The following is a 20,997-nucleotide window of genomic DNA, read 5'->3' on the forward strand; positions in this document are numbered from 1 at the left end:
GGACTCTTGTTAGAACACTTACAGTGGCAAAGTTCCCTTAACCCAACTTGTGTCATAATGAAGCTCTGAAAATTGAAAGAAAGCAAAAATGTCTTTATGACTGTGGTGGAGTCCCAGGTGAGCAGGATTAAAAACTAAGTATTTCTTTGTAGAACAATAAGGAACCTATTTCCTTTAAAGTTGGGATATTTTTTGCTTAAGAATTCTTTTTGTCCTAATAGATATTGCTGCTCATTTGGTGGCTCTGCGGCATGGCTGTGTATTTACTCAGTGGAGAGGCTTTAAAGCAACACCCACGTCCCTGGGCCCCTTTCACAGGGATGTAAATTCATTTGGTCGGGTTAGGGGTCTGGCAGGCTGGGGAACATTAATGAGCAACTGCCACTGAGAACCACTGTGCTGTAGAAGCCTGATTTGCAGTTCACGTTGGTGAAAATATTCACCCTTGCACAGTGACTGGATGCCTGGGATGAGCTCAACCAGTACAGGTGCTGGCAGCGTAATAAAGGCGGACTCTGAAGACCAGTAACTCCAAACAGAGAATAAAGGTTTTATCTCTGTGCACCCTGCTTCTACACTGTAGCATATCAACTCCTCTTTGCTCTTTAGGATATGAGGCACTTTAGAGTAACACAAGGAGAACTGATGTAAGCGGGGCTTGTACATAATTTGGAACTAGGTTTTGGGTGTGTAACATCCTGTGGCGAGGACCCCTTTTGAACTGAAGTAGACCCATAGCCTTACCTCTTGCCCTGTTTCTGGACTGTACCCTAAAACCTGAAGTCAGACTTCTTGGTTTCCACTGTGAACTTGTTATCTTTCTAGACAGGTAAAAGGGTAAAAAGGATGCTACTTACTTCTAAAATCATGGCGCAATGCATAAACTGGAAATTCCTTGAAATATTTTGGTGGCTACATTCTAATGCAACAGATGTGTCCTAAAGTTTTGATATTAATTCCATTTTTGGTGCTATACTTTTTTTTTTTTTTTACTCAAAACAAAACAACAAGATAGAGAAACAAAACTGACTATTTTTAGTTTAAGATTTATTTTCCCACATGTCAGTGTTCCAAAGACATATATCAAGATTTGGATACACAGAAAATTGAAATATACCATTGTGCACATTGGTAAGTAATTTTCTGGATTTAAAAAATCTTCCATATGTTGAGCCGCGTCAACATTATGCATGTTATATTACAAATTCCTTCTAATCAGAGACTATGCTTGTCTAAATCTCTCTGTAGCAGCATTAGTTAGTGATCATAGTTTTCAAAAAGTTATCTCTATGTATACAGAAATCCATGTCATTTCATCAGCTCCGTAGACCATAGAGCCTTCCACAAATAGCTTTGAGCCCCAAGGCCAGTCTGACTATTGGTTAATGCAAATAAGCATAGCAAATGTTTTTGCTCTGCCTCGGTAACCACAATCCCATTTGAAACAGAATTATGTATTATGGCATTACTAGGCAGATCCCTTCAAGCAAAGCAGGATCTGCATGCAGTTATAGAATGTTCAAATTGGTTTCTTTTTAAATAGAAGCAGGTTTGGGTTTGCTGACCAAATCAATTAGAGAACTCTCCCACAGTTCATTCTCAGAATGGGAGATTGCCTTTCAAAAGCATTGGAGAATAACAAGGAGCCCAGACAATAGGTCCAACGTGTTCAGATATGCATATTGGGACTTAGGGAGAGAATGTTCACTTATAGTGTGATCTGCTTATCTTTCCAATTTTTAATCTCTTTACACATAATTTACACTCAATAAAAATGCACCAATTATGGGTAGACTGGGATAACTTTTGACAGGATGTTATCAGCACCCTATTCAGTCATCTCATGTTTCTCCTACCCTCTTTACAGGAAATTCTAAATTCATAGTCATGGTGCTGATGTGATCTGACTACTATCACCATAGCTTAGTTTAGCCTTTTAAAAATCTCTGTAAACATTAAATTATATAGTAATTACCCTAGTGTCAAGCTTTAGTTACGTGGGTGTTTGTGAGATATATCCATAAGTCTGTATATATACAGACATATGCTATTGTCTATGGTAACAATTTATCCCTTTCTTTTTGATTAGTTCTGGTTTGCTGTTTCCCAGCTATGTGTATCTAGGTTGTCCTCAGGTTGGGACTTTTCTGATTGAAGCTGCTGTGCACATTCCTGTATATGTTCTTGTATGACGAATATTTTCATTCCTTCTGAGTAAATTCCTAGGCTGGCCAGGTCATGTAATAAGGATATATTTAATTTTCAAAGACGATGACTAACTGCTATCCAAAACAACTTACCATTTCACATTGCCTACCACATTGGACAAGTTCTAGGTGCTACACGTTTGTTCCAGCACTTGGTATTGTCAGTCTTAAATTTTAGCCATTGTAGTATGTGCGGAGTTTATTCTTGGAATTTGAATTATTTGTACACTTCTAATGACTAATGCTTTTGATCATCGCTTAAAATGTTTATTAACCATTTGAATATTTTGTGTGAAGTAATTTTCCAAGTCTTTTGCTCACTTTCAGTGGGCTGCTTATTTTTCATTATTAAATTTATATTGGTTTTTGTTGCTACATGAAGCACCTGACACGGTGTAACTTTATGAAATAAGAGGTTTATTTAGCTAGTAGTTCTGTAGATTAAAGGCATTACACTTGCACCAGCTCAGCTCGGCTGAGGGCTCTCAGCTAAATCACATCACTGTGGAGGACAAAGCAGATGAGCATGGCAGGAGTGCATGTGGGAAGCAGGACTACATCTCAAGTATGGTGACAGAGAGAGCCGGAGGCAGCCAGGACAGGAGCAGGCATTAATAACAACTCACTCTCCTGAGGACTTATGCCAGGGGACTGGTATTCTCTTCCTAGGTGAGTGTTCCCAATTTCCTCTAGACCCACCTGGATTCTCCCACTCAAATGTTCTATTGGCTTCCAGTGCCACCATCTGGGAACCAAAACTCCAACACATGAATCTTTGGGAGGACAAACAACATCCCCATCACAGCAGAATTCTAGAAACATTTGCACTGTTGTCCATATGTGTTAGGAATACTTTATCTCAATCTGTGGTTTACCTTTTGAACCACTAAAGTTTTAAAATGCGGTAAAGTTTATTTTACCAGTATGGTTAGTGCTTTCTGTCAAAGAAATCTTTGCATTTTCTTAGCAAAGATTCTTTCCTATATTTTTTCTTGAGTGTTTATATGCTTCAATTCCACACTGAGGTTTTTGATCCATTTAGCATTTATTTTGGTATGTGGTACAAAATAGGGGGTGGGAACAAATTTTTCTCTTCCATATCTAAATCGAATTGTTTCCTTTGATATTACTTTGGAGTTTTGTTAAAAATCAGTCAACCATAAGTATGTGGGTCTAATTCTATGGTCTATTTAATTATTTATTTTTATATTCATATGCTTGTACCATATATATTAATTCTTGTAGTTACAGAATAAGTCTTGAAATTAGCCAATGTATTATTATTAGCTTTTTCCAGACATTTTTGCTCTCTTTGAATTTGCAAAAAATATAATTAGAATCAATTGGTCAACTTGTACAAAAACTTCTACTAAGGTTTTTCTCAGTGTTGTTTGAGCTTATAAGTTGATATAAAGTCAAATTAAATGTGAGCATGAGAGTTTCAATCTAATCATTTAGGTAGTTTTGAATTTCTTAATACTTCTATAGTTTTAGTGTACAGGTCTTGTGAACTTTTGTTATAATTATATCTGTTGATATTAGTAGTAATTAATAATAATAATAAGAGGCTACCCTTAATAGTGCCTAGTATATTTTATGCAATTGTAAATGGCATTTCTTTTAACATTGATTTAAACACTTCTTTAAAGTTATTGGCAGATAGAATTATCAATAACTTTTAGACTTTGTAACTTGTTACATTTTTAATTTCATTTATTAAATTTAGAAATTTGGTGGTACCATATGACTATTTAAATTGTTGAGTCATATGAAAATGAAGGACATTTTTATTTTCTTTTAAATTTTGTGCCTTTTTCCATTCTTATTGCCCTGGTATAATAAATTATCATTTTTATATTGCTGATTCGATTTATTAATGTTTTGTTTACAGTTTTTGCATAATAATTGATGTTCAGCTGTAATTTTTCTTACAATGCTCTTTTTATGTTTTATCATCCAAGTTCTGCTAGTTTTATAAAATAAATTGGGAAATAATCCTTGCTTTTCTTTCTTTTCTAGTTTGTACAATGTTGGCATTTTTCATCAAAGTCCTTGAAAATATTTGGACCTTGAAGGTATTTTTTAAATCTGTATGAAGTTTTTATTATGATTTTTTTTTCAATCTGAGGATTGAAACCAGGGCCTTTGCACTGAATTACATCCCCAGTCCTTTTCTTCTTCCTCTCCTCCTCCACCTGCTCTCCCTGTCCTCCTCCACCTCCTCTTCCTGTCCTCCTCCTCCTCCTTTTTCCTCTTTCTCTTCTTCTTCCTCCTCCCCTCCTCTTCCTCCCCTCCTCCTCCTCCCCTCCTCCTCCTCCTCTTCCTCTCCTTCCTCTTCTGAGACAGCTTGCTAAGTAGTTCAGGTCAGACTCAAACTTGAAATCTTCCTACTTCAGCCTCCTGGCATACTGGGATAGCAGGTTTGCACCTCCACTCCTAGATTTATTATGATATTTAAATGTTTTGAAAAATTTTTGTTTTTATTAGTACATGTTTGCCCTGCAGAATGATTGCATTCACTGTAGGGAACTGGTACATGTACATAAAACTTCTCAATTCTTTTTGCTTCACATTCCCCTTGCCTCTGTCCCTGTTCCTTCCATCTCTTGCTCCCATTTCCATTGGTGAAAGATCTATTACAAATCTGTTTCCTGTTATCTACCTTTTATTTTGTTCTTTAACTTATTTACACTTTGAATTTCTCATTAAGAGAAACTATGAGGTATTTAAGCTCCTGTATCTGATTTATTTCACTTAACATTATGGTTTTAAATCTTCTTTTCCTTTTTATGTCAGTTTTTTAAAAAATACATTTACCATGAATTTTTGTAATACATTTGCTTCATATTTGCTGGCATATGGTTTTTCCATAGCCATTGTTTTTAATGTTCATAGGATATATGGTGTATCATGTTTTCTTCCTAGAGTGGGAAATTTATATTTCACTACTCTAGATAGATGCGGGTGAGTTCCAAAATTGTTTGCAAATAAAATTTTTGTCTTTTTATTGCTTTGTTACTAGTATTTTTCTTCAATATTAATCCCTGTTCTTGTGTTTACTTCATTTTCTCTGCTTATTCTGAGTTTATCATTGCTGCCATAAGTTCATTTACGTTGAGAATCCACATTTGCGATCATGTAGTGTTTATCTTTGTGTACTGGACTTATTTCACTTGCCATAATATCATCCATATTATTGCATATGATAAGACTTCATCCTTCTAAAAGACAGAATGGTATTTCAGGGTGTATGTAGACCACATTTTCTTTTTTAATTTTTCTGTTGATAGAAGCTTAACTATTCTTTTATTGTAGAAACTTAGCCACTCCAAACGTGGCTATTGTGCAGAGTGTCATAATTAACAAGAGGGTGAAGATTATCTCCTTGATTTATCGAGTTAATTTAAAATTCTATGAGATGCTGTATATCCGGTGTTCCATATTATTTTCTGGTAAAAAGCAAAAATTTCTCAGCTTTGTATCCAAAAAGAAAATAAATTTAAATGTATTTTGCTTAAGGTCTCTAGTGATAATATTCAAATTGCAAAGAAGTAGAAGCAACGGAAGCTATGTCTTCTGAACCTTTGTGTAGCAGTCATACCTGACTTGCAATGTAACAGAGGATGGGTTCACTGCTCTGGGCTGTAAAATGCCCCTTAGTCATTACACAGACTAGGAGAATGCACCTCTTATAATCCTCTTCTTTCTGCTTTGTTCCAATCTATAATCTATAGCTTGCAGACCTTGGATTTCATAACAAAGTATTTTTTATTGACTTGACATCAAAAAGCCGATAGATAATTGATAATCATTGCTCTCCCTCAATGCCAGGATATTTTCCTGACATGGGGAACGAGTTCTGAAAGGAAGTTTAATCCTTCCGCATGTGCCAATTTCCCCTCAGGTCTAGACTGTGGTTCAGTAGAGGCTTATTCTTCAAAGCCTTTCCTCTAGGGCACTTTGCCTGACAAAATTCTTACCGACTGAGTTGGATTTGTTTGTTTATTTAATTTAGGTCCCTCCTAGTGCAACTATTTACTCTTATAATATGCAGCTATTCCTATGTGACCTGGAAAAAACGTATGCTTTCTGAAAAAAGCTATGCTTTCCATTACCAGTGAAAATACACTTACACTTAGCTCACCCTTTTACTTTTCCCAGCCAAGTGGCCAGGGCATGGTTGGGCAAAAGACACACCAAGAAGCAATGTTTGGTTTTGGTAAAATAGAAAATATTTGTGCAAATAAATTAATGAACTTCCTTTAATGGAACTTTACTCAATCCATGAGTCAAGCATAATTTGCACTGTCCTCAGATATTTACAGATACATAGGATAACCTTACTGAGAGTAATTTTGAACATTTAAAAAACCTTGTAATGAGCACCTAGGCAAGTGCAAACTTACCACCTTCTGAGGTAGAAAATATGAGATGCACATAGGGATCATATACTGTGCTAAGAATGGGGGGAGGTGTAACTGGAAGGGTTAAGAACAATGTTAAATATGCTTGAGAGAAAAGCCAACCATATACCCAGAACTGAGGCTGGAAATAGAACCCATGTGAAAGTGAGAGGTGGAGTGGAAAAAAATTGCCACTTTTACCATTACTTGTCATAATATAATGGAAGGGAAGCAAAGAAATAACCAGTATAATAACCTGCTGAAAGAATAAACTATATTATAATTATACCAGAAAAAGAAATGTCATTTTCTTTAAACTCTTTATATCAGAAAAATTACCAGCTTAGCTAGAAATTTTACAAGATCTGCAGCTCCCTTTATTGCCTACTCAAAATTTTTTTCTTGTAGGAGTTAAACACAATGTATCTACAAGGTTGAATCGGGACACCAGACTTCCTGGGTTCAACTCCAGGACCTGTTATTTATTCTCAGGGTATCCCAAGTCTGAAACTTTTCTATTTATTTTTTGATCATCTACAAAATTACATTAAAAAAACTTTAAAGTGTTGTTACAAAAGTAAAATTAATAACCATATATAAATTACCCATAACAGTCTCTGGCATGCAGTCGTGCATTGAGAGTATTTCAGTGTTTATTTTTATTACATATTTTTTTCCAGGTTAAATAAATCAACAATTCACTATCAAGTTTTCATATAATACCACTTTACAGTAAATCCTATCTTCCGCTAAATGATCCAATCTTGATGAATCTAAGAGAGTGGCTTCTAATATTTAGACAGTTTGTCCTCCGTTGGTAGAAATTCTATTCAATGGAACAGAATCTCCAGTGGCAAATAATGCAAGGGTTTTATTAACAATCAAATAGTGCCACTGAATCAAATAGAGTAGGAACAGAGTGAGAAATTTATGATAATTTCAACATAAATAGGAAAAGTTGGATTTTTTTTGGAAAGGAAGAAAGCACGCTGTATATATTTTATATTTATACATGTGTGCCTGACACATTTTCAATCATTAGGTCACTAGCGTATAACAATGTTTTTGTCCCTTGAAAATAATTTCCATAATATATAATGAATTTCCAGCATGGGCTGGTTTTTCTGAGAATGTTCATGTACAGAGAAAAACTCTAACATTTGTTTTATTTGTTCAAAGTCTTATTCTCTGAGATAAGAATAAAGGACATTAGCGTGGCTTTCCAATGTTACAAATCCATCTCGGCCAGTGGGTCATAATTTCCTCTGTTCTATTTGCTCTGTGACTCCCTGGTGTCACAGGAAGGTAATGTTTCAAATACATCACCTTGATGGTGCATTCCATCACCCTGCAGCAAAACTTTTCACCCCCTAGACAGACACCTAATTCATATATTCTTCCCAATCAGTTTAAACTTTCAAAAAATTCAAATAGTGTTTTGCATGACACAGGTGATACTCATGAACTTATTACCTCTCTCAAAGGCCAGCTCTCCTGGCAGCTGTTTCACAATGAATAAAGATCAGGCTTTTTCACTCCGTCAGTTGAAACTAACATCAGTGCAGCTGTGTCCTATTGAGGGTGAAAGTGAAAATGAGATTAATTTCTCAGTGAGTCAGATTCATCTACAGAGGACAGAGGGACAATTCAAGTCAGACAGCCTCTAGGTTATTAACAGAGTTGCTTCAGTCCTTAACTTTAATTATGTCTAAAATCAAAGGTTTAAAAAGTTTTGATTTTCATTAGAATTGGAGGTCTTTGCTGCAAGTAGCACAGAGCTAAGCTGATTTCTACGTAGTGTCAATTACATTTGATTTAAAGCCATATATCGCATCCTGGTTACATATCAGAGTCATCTGCCAATAAGAAAGATGTAAACAAGTTTAAGACACATTTTCAATATGTTTATTCTTTCATATCCGTATATTTCATTCAATTTATAGTATGCAGTGACTTATTCTTTTCTTAAGAGCCCAAGTTTTGCAGGAAATGAAAATAGGAGAGTCTCTTGATTTCAAGAAAGATGATTGCCAGGGAAATTAATAAAGAGGCAATTTCTGTACATGGTTCTTTGGCACAGGGAGTACTGAAGAAGGGAGTACTCCACCCTGGTGGTGCAAGGCAGGGGTTGCTGAGGAGGGAGGCATATTCCAGGGAGCGTATATGGAACTGAGTGCTGTGGAATGCGAAGGATGCAGCTGGATGAATTAGAAAATCATAAAAAATTTACATGAAAAAAATGCCCAAGCTGAGTCATGAATAAAAGACTGGTGCGATGAGGAATAAAAACGATTTGGTTTTGCTGGAGTATCCAGGAGGAGGAGATGATTAAAAGGAGAAGAGACTTTTGAAGAGCCTTCAGGATTCAAGTGCTCATGTGTCTTCAAAGCCGGACTACAGAGCGAGGATGTAATCTGGGGTAAAGAGTACCTGGAAGAGTTTAGGTTTCACTTTAGATAGCTTTATTCTGCTTTTGATAACACTTCACAAATGCCCATTTTTAAAAAGCAAATTGGATGAAATGAACTAACTATATTTTAAATATTGTAGACCACGCTACGTCCAAAAAAAAAGCAGCTTGGTGTGTTAGCTTTGTGTCACTATGACAAAATATCTGACATAAACCACTTAGTGAAGAAAGGTTTATTTTGTTCTGTGGTTTGGGAGGTTTCAATCTAGGATGCAGACAGGGAAGGAAAGAGCCAGAAAGAGGACCAGGTGCGAGGGCACATTCATAGACTAGCAGACTTGTAGGCGTATTATAGTAAGAGTTAGAAAGCAGTTAGAGGCCTGTGACTACAGGCTCCCGCTGCTTGTCATGTAGCTAGTTAACTGTATTCATTTAGCTTTGACTGTCTAGGCCCAGACGTTTCCCCTTAACAATGCATGGGGTCAGACTGACTGTGTCCGGCTTGTGTTTTAAAAATATGCAGTGATTGCAACTTGCTTCAAGTACTTCAAGGACGTCATGTTTGAGAAAGACTGGCCCAGTCAGGGACACTTTCATCTCTCCCCATTCTTCTCAGACCCTGCCCCACCAGAATGTTCCTGTACAAACTTGCCTGACAATATATGACATAACTGTTGTATTCCATGAAAACAGTCATGTAATAATCTGCTATCAGCTTTGTACTTCCCACTTGTAAACCGTATTTAAACTGAACTTAAACCTGACTCTGGGCTGGTGATTTGAGCCTCTGGGATTCCCAGCTGCTGGTGTAATAAAAGTTGCCTTGTAAATCCTCAGTGCAAAGAGTCTTCCATTTGGTTTGATATTGGTTTTTCTGCAGCACAGGGATTAGATATAATTCCAAAAGTCATCCCTATGGTGCACTCCTTTCAAATAAGCTCCCCCTCCATCTTTCATCACCTATTCAAAAATTCCATCAAGTTAGAATCTCATTGATTGATCTGATGATGGAGTTCTGAGCTCCCATGATCCAATCACTTCCCCAAAATCCATCAGCAGCTTTGGAGAGGAGTGAATTTTGGATCCCAGCTATAATACTTGGCATCAATTAGTCATGTAAATTAAGCATCCAACCACAACACAGCCATAGAATTGGCCCACATGGTCATTCCATTGGGGTTGAGATAGAGAAGAGGTCATTTCTGGATGAAATTTAGGGATGCCTGAAGGTGAATATCATGGTCCAAGCTTTGCCTTGAAGGAGGGGTGATGTTTTGATAGGTAGAATAAGAAAAAAGAGTTCAAAAATGTTTGAACAAGCTGAAAACATGAAATCCTTTTGTGACTTACAAAAAAGGTCTGCACGGGGGTGGGGGTGGGGGGTTCCCTAGGGAAACAGAACAGAGAATACTAAACGGCAATGCAGGAGCTGAATCTTAGCAGGGGTTTTCTCTGCTTGCTTGTTTTTACTTTCTTTCTTTTTTTTTTTTAAGTGTCACACCAAAGATTTGGAGATTTACAGAAAATGTGATACAAGGAAAGTTTCTAAAGCAGAGAAGTATCTTCAATATAGGGTACTCTGCAGACTGAGCCGGCAATGGGATTCTTGATAAAATGAAAAGACAAAAATGAAAACAAGCACAAATGAGAATATGAATCAATGGAATAGCAGGTAGAAAAAGAACAATTTTATAGGAATAGTGAGACTACGTAGACCTCTTTCTGGTCTATTGATCAAAAGCAGTTTTTTCAACTTTTAATTAGTACACGTTAGGATACATAATGATTGGATTCTTTGTGTTGCATTGGTACACACTATGACATAGCTCTCTTTTCATCCCCTTCCTCTCTGCTCCATCCCCTCCCCCTCCATCTCTTGATTCTCCTTTTATTTGCAAAAAAGTTATTTCTCTCTATTTCCTCTTATCTACCTTTATAAAGGCTTTTATGTGATTCTGAACTGCATTCAGAATTGGAAGCAATGACTTGGGTGATGTCCTCAATTCTGTTATTTGTGAGAACAAGGTTTTTTATTGCCAGGTGAAGCTAATGAAAGAAATGTGGGGTTTTAAAAAAAGTAAATTACTAAATTAGTGTTCTATGATTTGTCTATTGTTAATAACTTTTAAAGAACTTATGGAACAGATTTCTGGATCCCATTAAATTTACAGAATCAGATTTTCAAGTGAAGGGTCATACAGAGCTCACTTAATTTCCTCATGAGTCTCATTTATTAGGAAAGTGTGTGTGTGTGTGTGTGTGTGTGTGTGCATGCTAGCACTACAGTCTATTGCAACACACAAAAGTAACACATGCAGTATGAACACTTGCACTGACATCATTTACATAGCACTTTTTGAAGTACAGTAGTTGTGAACTTTCCCAGGTCTTGGGAAGCTGAAGCTAAAATCCACATCTCCCCACTTCTTATTTCCTTCTCCACTGCCACTACCCCGTTAGACTATCATCTCCTGCCAGGACCCCTGGAAAAGGATGCGAACTGGCCTCTCTGCTCCCATTCTTACTGGGAGATAGTCTGAAATAACCTTTTAAAAACAAACATTGTATCATGACACTCCCCACTGCCCTGTGCCAATAGTTTCCAATTGCACACTTGGAAACTGCAAACGTCTTCCCATGACCCCAAAGCCCCATTTGGTGTTGCCCTTGCTCATCTGTCTAATTTTCAGCTCCTACTGCTCTTGAGTTACTCACTCTGGCTTGTTTATTATTTCCCGAGCATCTAAATCTTGTCAGTCACCCTGAGCTTGGTCCTCATTATTTTTACTTCATGGAACCAACTTTCTTCAGATTTTCACTGTATTTCCTCCACTGTGTCATGCTAAAGTGCATCCTTCTGTTGTATAAAAGAGCTACTGTCACTCTGTATATTTATATCACATTCTCATATATACTTTTCTCTGTCTCTTCTACTAAACTGTATGTACCATCCGACCATGGACTCTGACTACTCACCATACTCTTCAGGGCTGAGAATGTTGTTTGACACTTACTGATCAATAACTCTCTCGGATGGATGTGCTTGGAATGTGACTGGAGGAATTTAGCATATATTCCTTTGAATCAGCAACATTTTCCATATTATTGTCTTTATCACAGAGGCTTTAATTACTTGGTCTCTGTACCTTTTGTAATATTTTGTTACATTTTCACACTTATGCACCAAATCATCTGGTTCCCTCATGTGATATTGGTTGATCATACAACATTTTAGTGTACATGTTGGATAATATTTATGTTCAGTAGTTAGGCAACCTGTGTTGATCACTATATATCCTTTTTCTTGTGCTTGATGTTCTGGGTGTCTTCATGTCTCACTCACATATCTGAGGGAGAGGCCTTTGTTAATCTGTCCAGGGTTCTTATCTACCGTTACTTAGTCCCTCATGGTCCTCTTTTTCTGGGGGGGCAGTGACTTCCTGGACTGAGTCATACAGACAAGCTCTTAGAAATGTCACTTGCCCTGAAGCTGAATGTAGTGTCCAGACTTGGGGTGTTACTAGATTTAGAAGATTTGAATTTTATTAGCCTCAGGAAACTCTGAGTAGGTAAATACTCCTGTAAAATACATTTTTTAATGGGACTAAATCTACATTCCTGTTTGTTTTAGAGACACCAGATTTAGAGCAACATGACACTAAGCAACCATTTCAGTCTTCCTGTGTCTATCTCATTGGGCATGAAGTCAGTCACAATTACCCTGTCAGCTGTTGTGGGCTGTTTGAGATTTTACAATTTCTAAATTCCCAGAAAAGGCTAACCAGTGTGTAATCTCAAATGGTGCTTACAAGACAGACTTAAGACCTTGTGATCAGTGTTATCTGTGGTCCATGTCACCTGCAGAAAGTCAAGAATCTGAAGCTGCTGTTCTTATAGCTGTTTTAAATACTCCACCAGCTATGTGTATCCATTCTCTTTCAAAACTGCTGTCTCTGTCTTCTCTAAAAAGAAATGTCTCTAATTGTCTTCTCTATAAAGTGATTCCCTAGGTATCAGAAGTTGTACGTGCAAGATGAGATGATAAGAATCATTAATTGGGCTGCTGTGTGTGCAGAAAAAAATTCTCATGAATACAGGCACAGAGGCATCAATGGTATTTATTCCCCAACTGGCAAACACACCCTTTTCTTTATCTCGTCAATACAGGATAACTGAGCGTAGCCTCAGAGTCTAAATTAGTACTTCGGTAAAAGGGATTATTTTTCTTCTGGAAACATCATTACGGTGAAAGACAGCATAGCATGTTGAAAGGAGCCTCAGGGCGGACTTCTGTAGCTCAGTTCCGTGCCCCGTGGTCCTGCCTGCCTCATGCTGACCAGCCCTGCAGGACACGCGGAGGGAGTTTTCTCAGTCAGAATTTTAGTGCCTGTGAGTTGTACCTTATTTTCCAGACGGGAAAGAACTGTTGCCTGTCTGGTAAGCTTTCTCCTGTGGAGGACCTGCCTCGAGGCATATCTGTCTAGTTATTTCTCTGCCTTTTGAAGCTACACTGCACACAGCTGCTTTTGCCTCCTCTCAACTCCTACCTGCCTGGAAGGGACTTCGCCTGAGAGGTCCTGACCAGGGGGCCGGAAGAGTTGTTTACCTGGGATGTGAGTCTCTCCACAGGTACCCAGAGAGTCGATTTGCACACCAAGCATTTCATCACTTACAGTGATTTTTCTGGTTCAGATGTCTAGAGTTAAAAGAGAGAAAAATATTTTCCTACTTGAAGAGACATCCCTTTCACAATTTGACTAGGGTAAGGCTCTTATGACAGGTAACTGGCATGAAACTGTGTAACTCACGATGTTAAATAGCATGAAAACAGGGAACCATCCACTAAACTTTAAAACAGCTGTAAAATCAGGTTATGAAGATGTGTGCTGGCAGAAAAGGTAGCTAAAATTTGTGCAGTTCTTAAAACAGCGTCAATCCAAATTAATTCTGAGAGATTTCAGATTTCTGTGTGCTATTTGTAATCAACTTCACTGAATGTGGCTTTTGCCTAACTCCTAACATTCTGGAGCAAAGAGATTCAAATTCTTTGTAGCAAGTTACTACCTATAGTTGCTTGATAGTTCATATGTCTTTCGGAAACTCTGATTCCCACTGGAGGACGTAGACCACATTTGTGGGCAATCCTGCCAGGCCTGCCTGATCCCCATCTTCTTGTCAGGTGAAGTTGGGTGAATGTAAATGTGGCAGCAGCAGGAAGAGCTTTGGTTAGACTAGGGATGGGGCCACCTGCAGTGCCTCATGGGCGGCTGCCACAGTGATCCTCAGGCTTGTCTTTGCCGGTCTATGTAGTCCTGATTCTGGAACTTTCTCCTGCTTTTCTCTGTATTTTCAGATACTCACAGATCTGGTTTCCTGGGTTCCCAAATCAAGGTCAAAGTGATAGGACTAAGCAGAGATCCATAGAGTTGTGCTGGGTTCAACCTTGACCAATAAAACAGCTTCCTACACTGTACCATCACATCTAGTGCTTACCAAAGAGCTTGGAGGTACTCCCACCAATGATTGTTTTAAGAAGTGATGGGGGTCAGGATCCCAAGCTTCGGTGGTTGACCAGCCTATTTTGAGTCCTGGTGCTGCCATTTAGTTTCTGGGTGAACTTTGGAAAGTTACTTGAATTCTCTGAAGAAATAAAATAACTTTGTTATCAATGGAACTGAGAATATTAAACCCATTTTGTAGAATTTCTGAGTGGATTTAGTGGTATAATATTTATTAAGTGCTTAGTACAGTCCATAACACATAGTAGAAGCTTAATTAAAGGTAGCTTTTTAGGTAGTTCTGCACATGCATTTAGACAGAAACTTTTGCTGCTATAGCTGGTCTTCAGATTAAAGGGAACTCTCAACTCCCCCAGTATTATCAATGTTCTGTAATTAATACATGGAATAGGTACTCTGCATAGTCCAGTGAGATTTTAAATCGTAGTTTCATTTTTCTCTCTTATTCAACATTCTTGCTCTGACCAGTTGCTCTTTTTCAAAGGCTCTAAAGAAATCTACAGGAAATAAAAGAAACCTAGAAAAATAAAACACAACTCTACTTCCAAGCCAATGTTATTTGTAGTATACCAGGATCAGCTTTTTCCTCTAAAGATCTAGATAATAAATAATCCAGCCTTTAGAGGCCATATGGACTCCGTAGCAACTACTCAAGTCTTCTTTCAGTGAAAGCAGCAGTAGGTCATACTTTAAAAATGAGAGTGATCATGTTCCAATAAATCTTTATTTACAAAAGCAAGTGTTGGGGCAGATTTACCCTGCAGACTGTGATTTGCCAGCCCTTTCCTAGACAATTAGGCAATTAGAATCAATCTTAGAACTTCTTGCTTTGCCTTTTGCTTGTTTATTTCAAGAATCAACAGAAAGTGCTAGCACAGAACGTAATGCTCCAGGCCTCTGGAGCTGAGAACTCTCATCTTAGCGCTGACTCTGGCTGGTTGTGTCATAGGAGAACAACATGGGATTTCTCTGGGCTTAAGTTTTCATCTTTAAAACCATAGGTAGGGTTAGGCCTTTCAAGCCACAGTTCTGCAGTTCTGTGATCTGCATTGATGTCTGGCTGCCTAAGCATCTTACACTTACTGCTTGTCAAGGCAAGACCACCAGCAACTCGTTGTGAGCCACCAGTGTGCCCAGGCCAGCACGGTCAGCGAATTTCCAACAGCAGGCTGCCTGGCGATATTTAGTGGTTGCATGAAGTACAGTAGAAATAAGTTGGCTGAACATAAAGAATGCTTCAATAACACTGAAGTGCGATCTTAAATGAGTCACCCAGTGGTGTACTGCTTAGAAGCAGCAGGATCAGTCAGACAAGCGTGGCTTGCAGCCTTCAGGTCCAGGGATAATGTGCTCAGCTTGCTGTCCACCCATGAGCAAGTGTCGCCGCGGTAGCACTGGCTCATGCACACAGCGAGGTTTGTTTCTAGGGACCAGCGGGCTATTTGGCCAGGCCTTACTCCAATCACCATAGCTCAGAGTTAGACTGCGGACATTATCTCCAAGTGACTTTGTGTACATTGTGACAGAAATATATGATAAGGTTGAAAAACAGTATGCTATAAAAAAAAGGAGGGGAGCATATGCCTCATTATCAAGTCCCTGTGCTTCCAGGGCATGATGACTTAATATATTTAATCACTTTGGCGAAATATGTAGTGTACATCAAATAATATAGCTGTGGTTAATGGTTATAAGCATTAATTTGCTAAATGTAAATAAATGAAATATAACATTTTTATTGTCACCATGTTTAGGCATGTCTCTTTTTTTAAGTACCCTAGAGACCTTCAAAAGCACAAGTGGAAAAGGCCTATCAGTTTGACCACAGATGTAACCATAGCAGATATGGACCTAGAATCCAGGGATTTGGTCACTGATTAGTCCATCTGAGATCTTCAGTTTCCGTGACTATTCAAGCACTTGGTTATGGGCGCATGGTGTGATCATACTTTAAAGGGTCCAGAATGACCCATCACTTGGGTTCCTTCAGTGGCCTCCCCTCATCTCAGGAGAAGGTGCGATGTTTAGAAGCTGCCCTGCCTCTTTAGGCTCATTGCGCATCAGGCTTTCTCCTTTTTCTTTCCACTCTAGCTGCATTGTTTATCTCTAAGTTCACTCCTTTCTCTTCTCTGCTTTTAAGCTTTATACATGCGATTCCTTCCTTGGAGAGATCTTTTTCTCACTTTTTTTCCCCAAAAGAGCTGTTATGCCTTAGGTCTCAGCTTAAGGGCTATTATGATCCCTTAAACACTTCCAACCCCTAGACCAGCCCATGCCCTCTGTATAAGACATATGGCACCCTCTGTCATAAACACTACCACTGATTACTGGAACAACTAGTTCAATTGTAAGACTTCCCTGTAACACTACGTTTTATGAGAGTAAGGATTATGTCTGTCTTATTTCAAAGTGTGTTATCACCCTTTCAAAAAATATTTGCTGCATGAAAAGTCCTTACCAACAACCAAAGGTTTTTTTTTTTTTGTTCTCTAGAAAAACCAATGATGTGGCCTCTTCTTGTTGGCATTGCAGGAGATCTGGACCTGTCGTCTTGGCCTGTTGATTGCTTTGAGCTGAAGGCACCTGAGACACAGCAGGCACAAGAAGGGCTTTCTGACATTCTCTTTTCCGTCTAAAAGCAGGCCATACAGTTTCCCCTAAGAGAAGTGCCCTGCCTGGACCAGGAAGAGAAGAACACTCATCTTCACAAGCTAAGGAATCAAGGCTAAAACAGACCTGCACAAACAAACTTACTAAAATAACTCTTCTAGTCTGTGAGTTTCTTTCAACGTGGTTCTTTATCATGTGCCCCTAGTTCACTACCCTTAGCTGAATGCACCTAACCTCTTCTCCTTCAGAAATGCATCATTTCTTTATTTAAAAGATATCTGAACAGTCTCACCTGGTTACTCCTTTGGGAGTAACATGTCATTGGTGAGGACTTCCCTGTACATGGGAAAGTCTGGCAAAGCCGAGCGCTTGTCTCCTGCTGCTGTGGAGCTAATGTTTGGGTCCAGTCTGTGACTATGAGAGGATAGAGAAACAGTCTCCTCGTCTATAGCATACGCTTAGCGGTTACCTTTAACTGTGGAGGGGACTGAATTGGCTGTGCTTTGTACATGTGAAGGTGTAAAAATTCTTACAAGATGGGAAAATTAGTAAGTTGGGCTGGTGTAGACTTGCCAATCCTCAGTCTAATGCTAGGAATACCTAACAGCTGCAAAAGAGTCCTGTGGTACATCTAAAGGATATTCATGTCACAATGCAGTACAACATTCTGCCTTGGTGATTTGCCCTTGTGAAGGACTTTATTTATTTATTTATTTATTTATTTCTTGGTCTTTTTGAGACAGGGTCTCACTAAGCAGTTCAGGCCAGACTTGAGCTCACTTTGTAGCCCAGGCTGGTCTTGAACTCACAATGATTCTCCTGCCTCAGCCTCCCAAGTGCTGGGATTACAGGTGTACACAACCACACCTGCCAAGGACTTTAGTTTTTCACTGAATCTAGTATAGCTTCTGGAGATGCTAAAAGAATTGGCTGAGAAGATCATTGAAGTCAGAGTTTGCTGACTCCATGACAAACTAGGACCAGACTTATTGGAAATGAATAGAGGTGGGAAGGACTGGGGCAAGCAGGGATCCAGACATAGGTCATGACTTTCCTTATGGAAATGTGACTTAGCTTCAGTGGATATCCTGAGTACAGAAAGGAAGCTGAAAAATCTATAGATTTGAAAGGAAAACATTTTTAAACTATCAGTATGTAATTTTCAATTTTAAAAATACATTGTTTACTAGACAAAATGTCTACTAAGCTACTAGTTTGCAAGCTATGAAAGTAAAACTTAATCATTGGCTTGATATCAGAATTACCAAGGCAAACAATCCATCAATTTGCTGAAGCGTGAATAAGTGATGCATGGATATCTAACCAAGTGAACAATTCATTCATAAATAATTAATCAAAGCTTTTTAGAATGTGAAGAGATATCAGAATCATCTTATGAATACCTTCATCTACATTATAGATGAAATACCTCAGATACACAAAAATTAAATTACTAGGGCTTGACCTCAGATGCACAAAATTAAATAACATGGTGCTGAATCCACGTCTTTTAATTTTTTTTGTGTGTGGAGAAGGTTTGGATCAGTGGAAAGAGCAAGTATATTGGTTTTTAACTTTAGGAAACTCGTGTGTGTGTGTGTGTGTGTGTGTGTGTCTGGGTGTGTGTGTTCTGCTGCAGTAAAAGTGTAAGTGGAATGAAATCCGTTGGTTTATATTAGTGCTTCTCAGATTTTACTGTGTGTGTGACTCAGTTGGGGAGCTCCAAATATGCAAGCTCTAATTTAGAAGGTTGAGGAGGGGGTCCAAGTTTCTGCAGTTTTATAAGCTCCCAGGTTATCTATTCCTAGGGCCAAAGTTTGTCTTAAGGACCTGCCCTCCAACAATCGCTCTGGTTACCCAGACTGCCGAAGTGTGCCAGAATACACCGTGTGCCTTGTTCTTTTATTTTCCAGTTAACACTCTGCTAACATTGCCTTTCTTCCATTTGGAATTCATGATAATAAAATATAGTAAATTAAATGTATTTTAAATTCACAAAATGGGAAAGTAGACATAAGTAAATTACTGGAAATAAAGAATGGTTAAAAAACTGAACCTTCACAATCTTCGTGAGGCAAAGTGCATGAGTCTTCTCATGTTCTGATTTATAGAAGGACATGAGTTCTCGTTGGTTGACATGGAACTCTTGAGTCATTTTGGTAACTAATATTAACAAAAAATGACATCCCAGAAAATACAGGAGAAAAGGTATTTCAGGATATAGTAACAAATATTCCACAAGATGGCAGTAAGTGCCTATGCTTTACATTTTTCTTTACTTAACCTTTTACTGAATATAAATTCCATCAGGGAAAATGTTTTAGACTTTAAATTATGCATTTTTTGCCATGTAGACTAAACCAAAGAGAAGTTATATTTTTTCTCAGACCAAAGAATTCTGAATTTTTTATCATAACTTTGTCTTTGTGTTACATATTAACGCCAAACTTTAAACTTGTATTTGGTCTTTTAGTCGAGGTTCCCATTTACAAGTAAAATAAATACATTCTCATGAAATATAGTTAAATTTGCAATATAATAAAATATGATTATATTCAAAACCATAAATATATTTTCTAATTCAATTTGGATCATTTACTTCCACTTAAAATACCTCTTAAAATTTTATCCTATTAAGAAAAAAAAAGTAAAAGCAAATTTTTCATTGTGTTACCACTTTGAGTCTAGTGGTAATTTCATTAGTACACACTGCATCATAAACATTAAAGAAATCCCATTCACAAAAATGTTTATAATTTCTTTGTTTTCTCTAAACTAGTCTGAAGAGATTAACGAGGAAGAAATGAAACAAAAAATATATTAGGTGAGGGTTTTAAAAGTTTTTTGTGTGTGAATAAAAAGAAATGGGTAGTTTTTCTAACCCGGTGATATTAATGTAAGTGGGCATAGACCTGCTGAATTCTGCTGTGATGGACGCAAGATTGGACATTATTCTTTTTTTAAGATCATACTTGTGACCTAGAGATATTCATTTAGTGGATTTGGGCTTGATTTCTTCTAGTATAAATTATACAGATTATTTAATTTAATTTCCATCTTTTCCTTCCACATTCCATGCTTATCAGGAGACAATATAAACCAGTAAGATAAACATAAACTTTGAAAGAAGCCTATGGTGAAGAGAAGTTAATGGCAATCTTCAGAGTGGCAGTATATTCTTAAGTTTTTTCTTCACCTAATCTATGAGATTCAATCAAAATGTACCATGAACAGCTAAAGAAAAAGAGTTTATTATAAAAAAGGCACAGTACCTACAGTGCCTCTGAAACTATTGCCTTTGCTTTGAGCACATTTATCACATCATTCTTGCCACTTTTTGAAAAGTTCTGAGATCCTCTTTCGTATCTTTATGAAGTGTGATTAAAAAGAAGTAGGGTGAACACTACTGCCAAGTACTATCCAATGAGAAAGCAGGCTCATAAAAACATAATGGTGTGTCCTCATCCACCCTATGTATTGGATTTCGTGCTGTGTGACTCCTGACTCTTCCTCAAAGTCAGGATTATCATGAAAGGTAAATATTTTCAATCGGTTCAGGACATAGAGGCAGCCCCAACAGTGCAACTCAATAAAAAGAAATTTCATATCTACTGATTAGTGTGCTGGAAGCATTGGGGTGTATTTTGAGCGAGACTAATGGTGATGTGTATTACTGTAATAACTTATAAAAATGAGTATTAAATGCAAGCTTTGATTTATACCTTGTAAATTGCTCATAAAGAGACTTGCAGAGCTGTATTTGTTTTAAAATAACTTGAAAAGGAGGGGGAAGCTAGAATGTTGCTTCAATACTAAAAGGAGTAGCTATTGTCTGTATTCTTTGCTTT

The 20,997-nt window shown here is 37.8% G+C and overlaps 1 long non-coding RNA gene across 2 annotated transcripts; it reads left to right on the forward strand.

Annotated features, from left to right (window-relative positions):
* The first annotated feature begins 66 nt into the window (after positions 1 to 66).
* On the forward strand, positions 67 to 17,301 carry LOC102014832. 2 transcript variants are annotated; one of them, XR_262009.1, is made up of 5 exons: positions 67 to 117; positions 2,673 to 2,876; positions 4,227 to 4,282; positions 16,313 to 16,554; positions 17,072 to 17,301. It is a non-coding gene; the product is annotated as an uncharacterized LOC102014832 (long non-coding RNA). The 2 variants fall into 2 exon arrangements; XR_001235246.1 differs by lacking the exon at positions 16,313 to 16,554.
* Positions 17,302 to 20,997: the final 3,696 nt, after the last annotated feature.

Source organism: Chinchilla lanigera, unplaced genomic scaffold (assembly GCF_000276665.1).
Source record: "Chinchilla lanigera isolate Chin_1 unplaced genomic scaffold, ChiLan1.0 scaffold00039, whole genome shotgun sequence".
NCBI lineage: Eukaryota > Metazoa > Chordata > Mammalia > Rodentia > Chinchillidae > Chinchilla > Chinchilla lanigera.